General features: G+C 64.9%; 1 protein-coding gene across 1 annotated transcript in view; it reads left to right on the forward strand.

Annotated features, from left to right (window-relative positions):
• The window catches only part of LOC126034614 (basic proline-rich protein-like), a 59,588-nt gene that overhangs the window by 37,025 nt on the left and 12,563 nt on the right, over positions 1-10,000 (forward strand). The window lies entirely within an intron of this gene.

Raw genomic sequence — 10,000 nt, forward strand, 5'->3', positions numbered from 1 at the left:
CCCCGCTGCACAGGGGAGGACGACACTGCCGCCATCGCGGCCCCCTTCGCTCGGGGAGCGGAGGACAACACTTCGCATGCAACAGGAAGCGAATTGGAAAGGAGACCACCCTGCCTGAACACCGGACACTGCCGTGACTCCCTATTACGGGGAGCACAGAAGAGCCGGCCCGCCGAGGGCCCTCTCCGACGCCACCTGAAAGGCCTCATCGATCAGTAAGGGAAGGGAAAGGAGGAAGGAGCGGAGGCCCCACGGCCACGGGTCCTGGGACAGCGACGGCCGCTCGCACCCACCGCCACCCGGAGGAGGGCGGACGGCAGGCGCGGGGGCCCTGCGTGCGAGTGAGAGGGCAACGTCTGCGGAGAGGTGCAACGACGGCCTGAACACCGGCAGAGCCGGCCCGCCGGGAAGCCCCTCCGACGCGCCCTAAACGCCTCATCGGATCAGCAAGGGAAGGCAAACGAGGCAGGAGCGGAGGCCCCACGGCCACGGGTCCTGGGACAACGACGGCCGCTCGCACCCGCCGCCACCCGGAGGAGGGCGGACGGCAGGCGCGGGGGCCCTGCGTGCGAGTGAGAGGGCAACGTCTGCGGAGAGGTGCAACGACGGCCTGAACACCGGCAGAGCCGGCCCGCCGGGAAGCCCCTCCGACGCGCCCTAAACGCCTCATCGGATCAGCAAGGGAAGGCAAACGAGGCAGGAGCGGAGGCCCCACGGCCACGAGTCCTGGGACAACGACGGCCGCTCGCACCCGCCGCCACCCGGAGGAGGGCGGACGGCAGGCGCGGGGGCCCTGCGTGCGAGTGAGAGGGCAACGTCTGCGGAGAGGTGCAACGCCGGCCTGAACACCGGCAGAGCCGGCCCGCCGGGAAGCCCCTCCGACGCGCCCTAAACGCCTCATCGGATCAGCAAGGGAAGGCAAACGAGGCAGGAGCGGAGGCCCCACGGCCACGGGTCCTGGGACAACGACGGCCGCTCGCACCCGCCGCCACCCGGAGGAGGGCGGACGGCAGGCGCGGGGGCCCTGCGTGCGAGTGAGAGGGCAACGTCTGCGGAGAGGTGCAACGCCGGCCTGAACACCGGCAGAGCCGGCCCGCCGGGAAGCCCCTCCGACGCGCCCTAAACGCCTCATCGATCAGTAAGGGAAGGGAGACGGGGAAGGAGCGGAGGCCCCACGGCCACGAGTCCTGGGACAACGACGGCCGCTCGCACCCGCCGCCACCCGGAGGAGGGCGGACGGCAGGCGCGGGGGCCCTGCGTGCGAGTGAGAGGGCAACGTCTGCAGAGAGGTGCAACGCCGGCCTGAACACCGGCAGAGCCGGCCCGCCGGGAAGCCCCTCCGACGCGCCCTAAACGCCTCATCGATCAGTAAGGGAAGGGAGACGGGGAAGGAGCGGAGGCCCCACGGCCACGAGTCCTGGGACAACGACGGCCGCTCGCACCCGCCGCCACCCGGAGGAGGGCGGACGGCAGGCGCGGGGGCCCTGCGTGCGAGTGAGAGGGCAACGTCTGCGGAGAGGTGCAACGCCGGCCTGAACACCGGCAGAGCCGGCCCGCCGGGAAGCCCCTCCGACGCGCCCTAAACGCCTCATCGATCAGTAAGGGAAGGGAGACGGGGAAGGAGCGGAGGCCCCACGGCCACGAGTCCTGGGACAACGACGGCCGCTCGCACCCGCCGCCACCCGGAGGAGGGCGGACGGCAGGTGCGGGGGCTCTGCGTGCGAGTGAGAGGGCAACGCCTGCGAGGGTTGCTCCAACGACCTGAACACCGGCAGAGCCGGCCCGCCGTGGAGGCTCTCCGACGCACCCGAGGACGCCTCAGCAGGCGCTGCCTGTGGGTCTGGATCAGTCAAATCAGGGAGCTGGAGGTGCCACGGGCCACGCCCGCTCCAGACAATGATTTTTCTGAGGCCAACGGGACAGGGTAGAAGGCCACGGCAGGCTCAACACCCCCAGCCCTTCCAGCGTTCGAGTGCCAACAGCCACCACCGGCTGCCGGTCTTTGCCCGCCCCGCAGGCAACTGCATGCCATCGGGGGGGGACGGACCTGGACCCATGCCCTGCACGGGTGTTGAGGGCCGGGGGAATGCCACGGAAGCTAGACAACCCCAGACGCCTGCGTTCGGCTTGCCAGCCACCAGGTACAGCCGCAATTTTCTCACCGCTTTGCGGCCCCCAGCTTAAGGCCAGAGAAAACGCGATGAGGTGCCGCCACCTCTAACCCGGAAAAACGCCGCAGACCTTTCCCACCGAGCCCTCCTGCAACCAGGCAAGCCGGGGCCAGCCGGACACCACAGGCCGCCCACACATGGCTCATGCCGGCAAAAAACAGGACGAGGCACTGCGGCCTCTCGCCTGTGCCATCACCGGGCCCTCGGGGGCTGGGGGGGAGCTGCGGCACGCACGAGAACCCCCAGCCGTCTGCATCCGGCTGCCGGCCACCAGGGCCGGCCGCCGCTCACGCTCTGCCCAATTCGTGGATGGGTTCCGGCTTAAGGCCAGAGAAAACGCGATGAGGTGCCGCCACCTCTAACCCGGAAAAACGCCGCAGACCTTTCCCACCGAGCCCTCCTGCAACCAGGCAAGCCGGGGCCAGCCGGACACCACAGGCCGCCCACACATGGCTCATGCCGGCAAAAAACAGGACGAGGCACTGCGGCCTCTCGCCTGTGCCATCACCGGGCCCTCGGGGGCTGGGGGGGAGCTGCGGCACGCACGAGAACCCCCAGCCGTCTGCATCCGGCTGCCGGCCACCAGGGCCGGCCGCCGCTCACGCTCTGCCCAATTCGTGGATGGGTTCCGGCTTAAGGCCAGAGAAAACGCGATGAGGTGCCGCCACCTCTAACCCGGAAAAACGCCGCAGACCTTTCCCACCGAGCCCTCCTGCAACCAGGCAAGCCGGGGCCAGCCGGACACCACAGGCCGCCCACACATGGCTCATGCCGGCAAAAAACAGGACGAGGCACTGCGGCCTCTCGCCTGTGCCATCACCGGGCCCTCGGGGGCTGGGGGGGAGCTGCGGCACGCACGAGAACCCCCAGCCGTCTGCATCCGGCTGCCGGCCACCAGGGCCGGCCGCCGCTCACGCTCTGCCCAATTCGTGGATGGGTTCCGGCTTAAGGCCAGAGAAAACGCGATGAGGTGCCGCCACCTCTAACCCGGAAAAACGCCGCAGACCTTTCCCACCGAGCCCTCCTGCAACCAGGCAAGCCGGGGCCAGCCGGACACCACAGGCCGCCCACACCTGGCTCATGCCGGCAAAAAACAGGACGAGGCACTGCGGCCTCTCGCCTGTGCCATCACCGGGCCCTCGGGGGCTGGGGGGGAGCTGCGGCACGCACGAGAACCCCCAGCCGTCTGCATCCGGCTGCCGGCCACCAGGGCCGGCCGCCGCTCACGCTCTGCCCAATTCGTGGATGGGTTCCGGCTTAAGGCCAGAGAAAACGCGATGAGGTGCCGCCACCTCTAACCCGGAAAAACGCCGCAGACCTTTCCCACCGAGCCCTCCTGCAACCAGGCAAGCCGGGGCCAGCCGGACACCACAGGCCGCCCACACATGGCTCATGCCGGCAAAAAACAGGATGAGGCACTGCGGCCTCTCGCCTGTGCCATCACCGGGCCCTCGGGTGCTGGGGGGGGAGCTGCGGCACGCACGAGAACCCCCAGCCGTCTGCATCCGGCTGCCGGCCACCGGGAACCAGCTGCCACTCTGCCCACTCCAGCTTAAGGCCAGAGAAAGGACGAGGTGCCGCCACCTCGCCCACCCATCACCGGGCCCTCAGGAGCCGGCGGCGGCCGCGGCGGGCTGGACGCTCACGGGCAGCTGCCCTCGCATATACCAGCGCTCACCTTTGCCATCATCGGGCCCTCCGAGGCCGGGAGAAAGCCGAGGCAGGTTCGGTTCCACCCGGTCTTACCGCGTTCGAGTGCCGGTGGCCACCGCCGGCCACCGGGCTTTGCCCAGCAGAATCCACCTTTACAGTTCTCGCACCCCGGGGTCAGCAGCCACCGCAGCCTGCCAGACCCTCGCAGGCACCGGTCTGGCATATTTGGAAAACGATGGGACACACAGGCCGAAGACATCGAAAGAGGGAGCCGAGCCACCACGGAAGCCGCCACCACAACGACCGCCCAGGGCCCCACTTCACCGGCTGAGCCGCAGGCCTTGCAGCCGCTGACTAGCGCTGCTCCGTGCACCCGTTACCACTAGCTCCTATAATACGGGAAAGCACGCCCCCGCCCCCGGCCGGCTCCAAGAGTGCCGTGCCTGCCCACCGGGGAGACCGGCCAATGACACCGACTTTTACGATGACGTAACTGGAGGCAGCGAAAAACAGCGACCCCTTCGCCAGCTCCGTGGAAGCGGCGGGGCTATCAGGTCTACCTCCCAGCTCCCGAAATGCGGCTAAGTACCGCCGGACCCAGGTAGACCTGGCGGCCCTTTTCACCGGCCGCTCCGGCAGCGACACCCCGCGTCCTCCGGGCGCCGCCGGCGGCCGCGCCGGCCTCCGGAGCCGGGTAGACCTGGCAGCCGGCCTCCGGAACCGGGTAGACCTGGCAGCCGGCCTCCGGAGCTGGGTAGACCTGGCAGCCGGCCTCCGGAACCGGGTAGACCTGGCAGCCCTTTTCACCGGCCGCTCCGGCAGCGACACCCCGCGTCCTGCGGGCGCCGACGGCGGACGCGCCGGCCTCCGGAGCTGGGTAGACCTGGCAGCCGGCCTCCGGAGCTGGGTAGACCTGGCAGCCGGCCTCCGGAGCCGGGTAGACCTGGCGGCCCTTTTCACCGGCCGCTCCGGCAGCGACACCCCGCGTCCTCCGGGCGCCGCCGGCGGCCGCGCAGCCTCCGGAGCTGGGTAGACCTGGCAGCCGGCCTCCGGAGCCGGGTAGACCTGGCGGCCCTTTTCACCGGCCGCTCCGGCAGCGACACCCCGCGTCCTCCGGGCGCCGACGGCGGCCGCGCCGGCCTCCGGAGCTGGGTAGACCTGGCAGCCGGCCTCCGGAGCCGGGTAGACCTGGCGGCCCTTTTCACCGGCCGCTCCGGCAGCGACACCCCGCGTCCTCCGGGCGCCGCCGGCGGCCGCGCAGCCTCCGGAGGTGGGTAGACCTGGCAGCCGGCCTCCGGAGCCGGGTAGACCTGGCGGCCCTTTTCACCGGCCGCTCCGGCAGCGACACCCCGCGTCCTCCGGGCGCCGCCGGCGGCCGCGCCGGCCTCCGGAGCTGGGTAGACCTGGCAGACGGCCTCCGGAGCCGGGTAGACCTGGCGGTCCTTTTCACCGGCCGCTCCGGCAGCAACAGCCCGCGTCCTGCTTTTAACACCCCCCCCACCCCCCCCCCCCTTTTTTTTTTTTTTTTCTTTTTTTTTGGACGTTTTTAGTTTTTTTAAGAAAGTAAATCCATGGAATACATATCTGCGATCCTGCTGGCACCGCCACCCCTCCACCCCCCGCCCCCCGCATTTTTATTTTTTTTTTTATTTTTTTTTTGGACGTTTTACTTTTTTTAAGAAAGTAAATCCGTGGAATACATATCTGCGATCCTGCTGGCACCGCCACCCCCCGCCCCCCGCATTTTTTTTTTTTTTGGACGTTTTACTTTTTTTAAGAAAGTAAATCCGTGGAATACATATCTGCGATCCTGCTGGCACCGCCACCCCCCCGCCCCCCGCATTTTTTTTTTTTTTTGGACGTTTTACTTTTTTTAAGAAAGTAAATCCGTGGAATACATATCTGCGATCCTGCTGGCACCGCCGCCCCTCCACCCCCCGCCCCCCGCATTTTTTTTTTTTTTTTTTTTTTTTTTGGACGTTTTACTTTTTTTAAGAAAGTAAATCCGTGGCATACATATCTGCGATCCTGCTGGCACCGCCACCCCTCCACCCCCCGCCCCCCGCCTTTTTTTTTTTTTTTGGACGTTTTACTTTTTTTAAGAAAGTAAATCCGTGGAATACATATCTGCGATCCTGCTGGCACCGCCACCCCCCCGCCCCCCGCATTTTTTTTTTTTTTTGGACGTTTTACTTTTTTTAAGAAAGTAAATCCGTGGAATACATATCTGCGATCCTGCTGGCACCGCCGCCCCTCCACCCCCCGCCCCCCGCATTTTTTTTTTTTTTTTTTTTTTTTTTGGACGTTTTACTTTTTTTAAGAAAGTAAATCCGTGGAATACATATCTGCGATCCTGCTGGCACCGCCACCCCTCCACCCCCCGCCCCCCGCCTTTTTTTTTTTTTTTGGACGTTTTACTTTTTTTAAGAAAGTAAATCCGTGGAATACATATCTGCGATCCTGCTGGCACCGCCACCCCCCGCCCCCCGCATTTTTTTTTTTTTTGGACGTTTTACTTTTTTTAAGAAAGTAAATCCGTGGAATACATATCTGCGATCCTGCTGGCACCGCCACCCCTCCACCCCCCGCCCCCCGCATTTTTTTTTATTTTTTTATTTTTTTTTGGACGTTTTACTTTTTTTAAGAAAGTAAATCCGTGGAATACATATCTGCGATCCTGCTGGCACCGCCACCCCCCCCCCCCCCCAATTTTTTTTTTTTTTTTGGACGTTTTACTTTTTTTAAGAAAGTAAATCCGTGGAATACATATCTGCGATCCTGCTGGCACCGCCACCCCCCGCCCCCCGCATTTTTTTTTTTTTTTGGACGTTTTACTTTTTTTAAGAAAGTAAATCCGTGGAATACATATCTGCGATCCTGCTGGCACCGCCACCCCCCGCCCCCCGCATTTTTTTTTTTTTTTTGGACGTTTTACTTTTTTTAAGAAAGTAAATCCGTGGAATACATATCTGCGATCCTGCTGGCACCGCCACCCCCCCACCCCCCGCATTTTTTTTTTTTTTTGGACGTTTTACTTTTTTTAAGAAAGTAAATCCGTGGAATACATATCTGCGATCCTGCTGGCACCGCCACCCCTCCACCCCCCGCCCCCCGCCTTTTTTTTTTTTTTGGACGTTTTACTTTTTTTAAGAAAGTAAATCCGTGGAATACATATCTGCGATCCTGCTGGCACCGCCACCCCTCCACCCCCCGCCCCCGCGACAGGCGCGCGCACACGCGCGCACACACACACGCACGCACACACACACACACACACATCGCGATGCAGGCGCACACAGATAGACGCACCCCTGCACGGCTGTGCTCCCCCTCCCTCCCCGCGCTGCAATCCCCGACCTGCAAGCCTGTAGGTGCAGCCCCCGCCCCCTCCCGATCGCAGACTCTCCGGCGTCTCGGAGACGGGGGTGGGGTGGGGGGCGGGTGGCTGGGTGGGGCGGTCTGCAGCCCGGCAACGGGGCCCGCGGAAACTGTGGTGTTTCCCGCCACGGGAACGGTCCGCTGCTCAGTCGTGGCGGCAGCGGCGGCGGGGAAAGGAGGCTGGCAAAGAGCGGGGCGAGAGCGGCTGGCGAGCAGGCGGGGAGCCTGGCGCAGAGGTAGGCTGGCGAGGGGGGATGGTGTCTCTTTTCGGAGAAGGCTTCTGTTTGGATCGGTTGGAGTTTTTTTTTTTTTTTTTACTTCTGTCCCACGTCCACGTCCCCGTCCCCGTCCCCGTCCCCGTCCCCGTCCCCCTCCGGTCATTTAGTTTTCCACCCGCGGCGGGGGCGGGCAGGAGTGCAGCAGGGCGAGTGGGTGGCTGACTGAGAAAGGAAGGCGGGAGCGGGGCCACGGGTGCGGCAGGAGAGGGACTCAGCAGCTGGGAGTTAGAGACGGCGCGGCACCGGGGCCTCCCCCCTCCCGCCCGGGCACGGAGCCGGCAGGGACGCCGCAGGGTCCTAAAGTCTCCCGCCTTCCATCCCCGGGGCGGCAAACCTGGTGGCGGAAGGGGGGAGCGGGGGCAGTGAGGCTCGGCGCGAACTGCGAGGCAAGGGGGGGGGGGGGCGGCGGCGTGTGTGTGTGGTGTGTGTCTGCGTAGCGGCGGGCCCGGGGAAGGGTGCGGGGGGGGGGGGTGGGGGGGTGGGGGGGGGGGGTGTCAGCCCGGGGGCCTGTTTCGAAGGGGGGGTGTGTGTGCGTGGTGGGGGTGGTGGTGGCGGCAGTGGTGGTGGTGGTGTGCGCGCGTGCGCTCTTTGAGCCCACGACTGTGAGCGGGGCAGCGGGTGGAGGGTGTCTAAGGGCGGGTGAGCGGCTGCAGCGGCGGGCGGTGGGCGTTCGGGCCGGGGGCCTGTTTTGGCGGGGCGCGGGCGCGCACGCAGATGGAAATGAGAAAGATTTGCAACGGTGTCGCTAACGCCGCTTTCTCTGTTACAGCCCGGGTGGTCGGCCGCTTCGCCGTCCGGCCTGCGCTCCGTGCCTGCCTACGGGCGATGGGCTCGGCTCCCGGTCGGACCCGTCCCTGGGAAAGCAGCAGCGGAGGTAGCCCAGTGATGAGGCCGCCGCCGCCGCCGCCGCCGCCGCCGCCGCCGCCCCCTCCTCCTCCGAGCCGGGAGGGACCCGATCAGGTACCGGTCACGACCGAGGGTCGGGGAACGCGCGAGGGCCGCGCGACCCCTCGTCCGCCCGTCACGGCAGAGCCGGACGACCGGGACGAACCGGCTTTTGCTCGAAGGTCGGTGGATCGAGAAGAGGCCCAGCCCGGGAGAGACAGGGTGCAGGGCCGCCGCCCGCCAGGCTCTACAGCCGCCTGCCCTCCTTCGGCGGGCCGGCCGGGCTCGCCACGGCGGACGGGACGGGACGGGACGGGACGGGGACCGCCGCCACCTCTGCCCGGTCCGCGGGCCCTGACGGCGAGACCAAGAATTAAAAAAAGGCGAGGGGGGGGGGGGGGGCTGGGGAGGAAAGGCCGAGAAAATAAATAGATAAGGAAATGATAAGAAAAAAGGCATGGGGTGCGGGCGTTGCGCTTCCTAACGCAGAACGCATCAGGGACAGGGGCGGGTGGGTGGTCTGCAGGGAGGCCGGCCGGCGGGGGCAGGGCCGGCTTAGGACAGCGATTCAGCTGTCGCTCCCCGCGAATTGTTGATAGAACCTGACGAGCGCCGGGCCTCCGGTTGAGGAACTTCCGGTAAGGAAGGATGAACGAACCTCCGGTAACTGAGGCGTGGATTAATAGTTTTTCGACAGGGCGACACGGGCCGACTTCTGCCGCAGTGAATTAACATCCGCCGGGTCGAGCTCACGTGCGTAGCAAGCAAACAAGTCGGTCGAGAGACGAGCGCCAGGTGAGGAACGGCAGCCGGCCTAGGGAAGGCGTGCGCGCGTCATCCTCGGTAATGACTGAACGAGTAAGCATCGCTCGACAGCAAAGGGCGACAACGAGGTGAGTGAGACTGACGCGGCGTAAAAGTCTAATAAGCAATTCGGGCGCGATAACGCAGGGGCCGGAGCACGCTAACGTTGACCAAGAGCGTCGCAAGGTCCTAAAGGAGTGCCGCAATCGAACCTTCGGAGTCGGCGATTCGTACGACTTGCTACGACTCGTCGAGTCGCATTCCATCCGCGACGATCCGCTGGTAGGTACGGACGGACGGACGTAGGTACGTATCCGTTCCCTGGCGATTAACGCAGGCATGCAGGCCTTGCGCGCGTGAAGGAATGAGTTTTGTTAGCTGTTTAATGAACTGCCAGAAAGGCTATTGCCGCGTCGCGTTAAATCGGTCGGTAGGGAACGATCCGTACACGTTACGACCCAGCGTTGCTCCTCAACTGTTAGCAACTTCGATCGATGACGATTCATCGCGTATCGATTACTCTGTATTCGTTTAGGAGCGAATCCCACGCCGACGGTAGGACGCGGTACCCCGACGGCCACCGACTCGTACGGTACAGAGACGAGAGCGCAGCGTCGGCGCCGCCTCTTCCCGAAGAAGTCATTCCTTACCGATAGAGTACGCCGACTGCGGGTAACGATGGGCTCTCACGTTTTTGACGCGTGCCCGCCCGCGAGCGAGCGAGCGAGCGAGCGTGCTAAAGGACGAGATGTCGGACATGAGAAGTTTTCAAGAAGTGGAATCACGGAGCGGTCTTAGCAAACGAATCGGGACCAACCAGCCCGGAGCGCG

The sequence above is a fragment of the Accipiter gentilis genome, chromosome 35, assembly GCF_929443795.1.
Source record: "Accipiter gentilis chromosome 35, bAccGen1.1, whole genome shotgun sequence".
NCBI classification, from domain to species: domain Eukaryota; kingdom Metazoa; phylum Chordata; class Aves; order Accipitriformes; family Accipitridae; genus Astur; species Astur gentilis.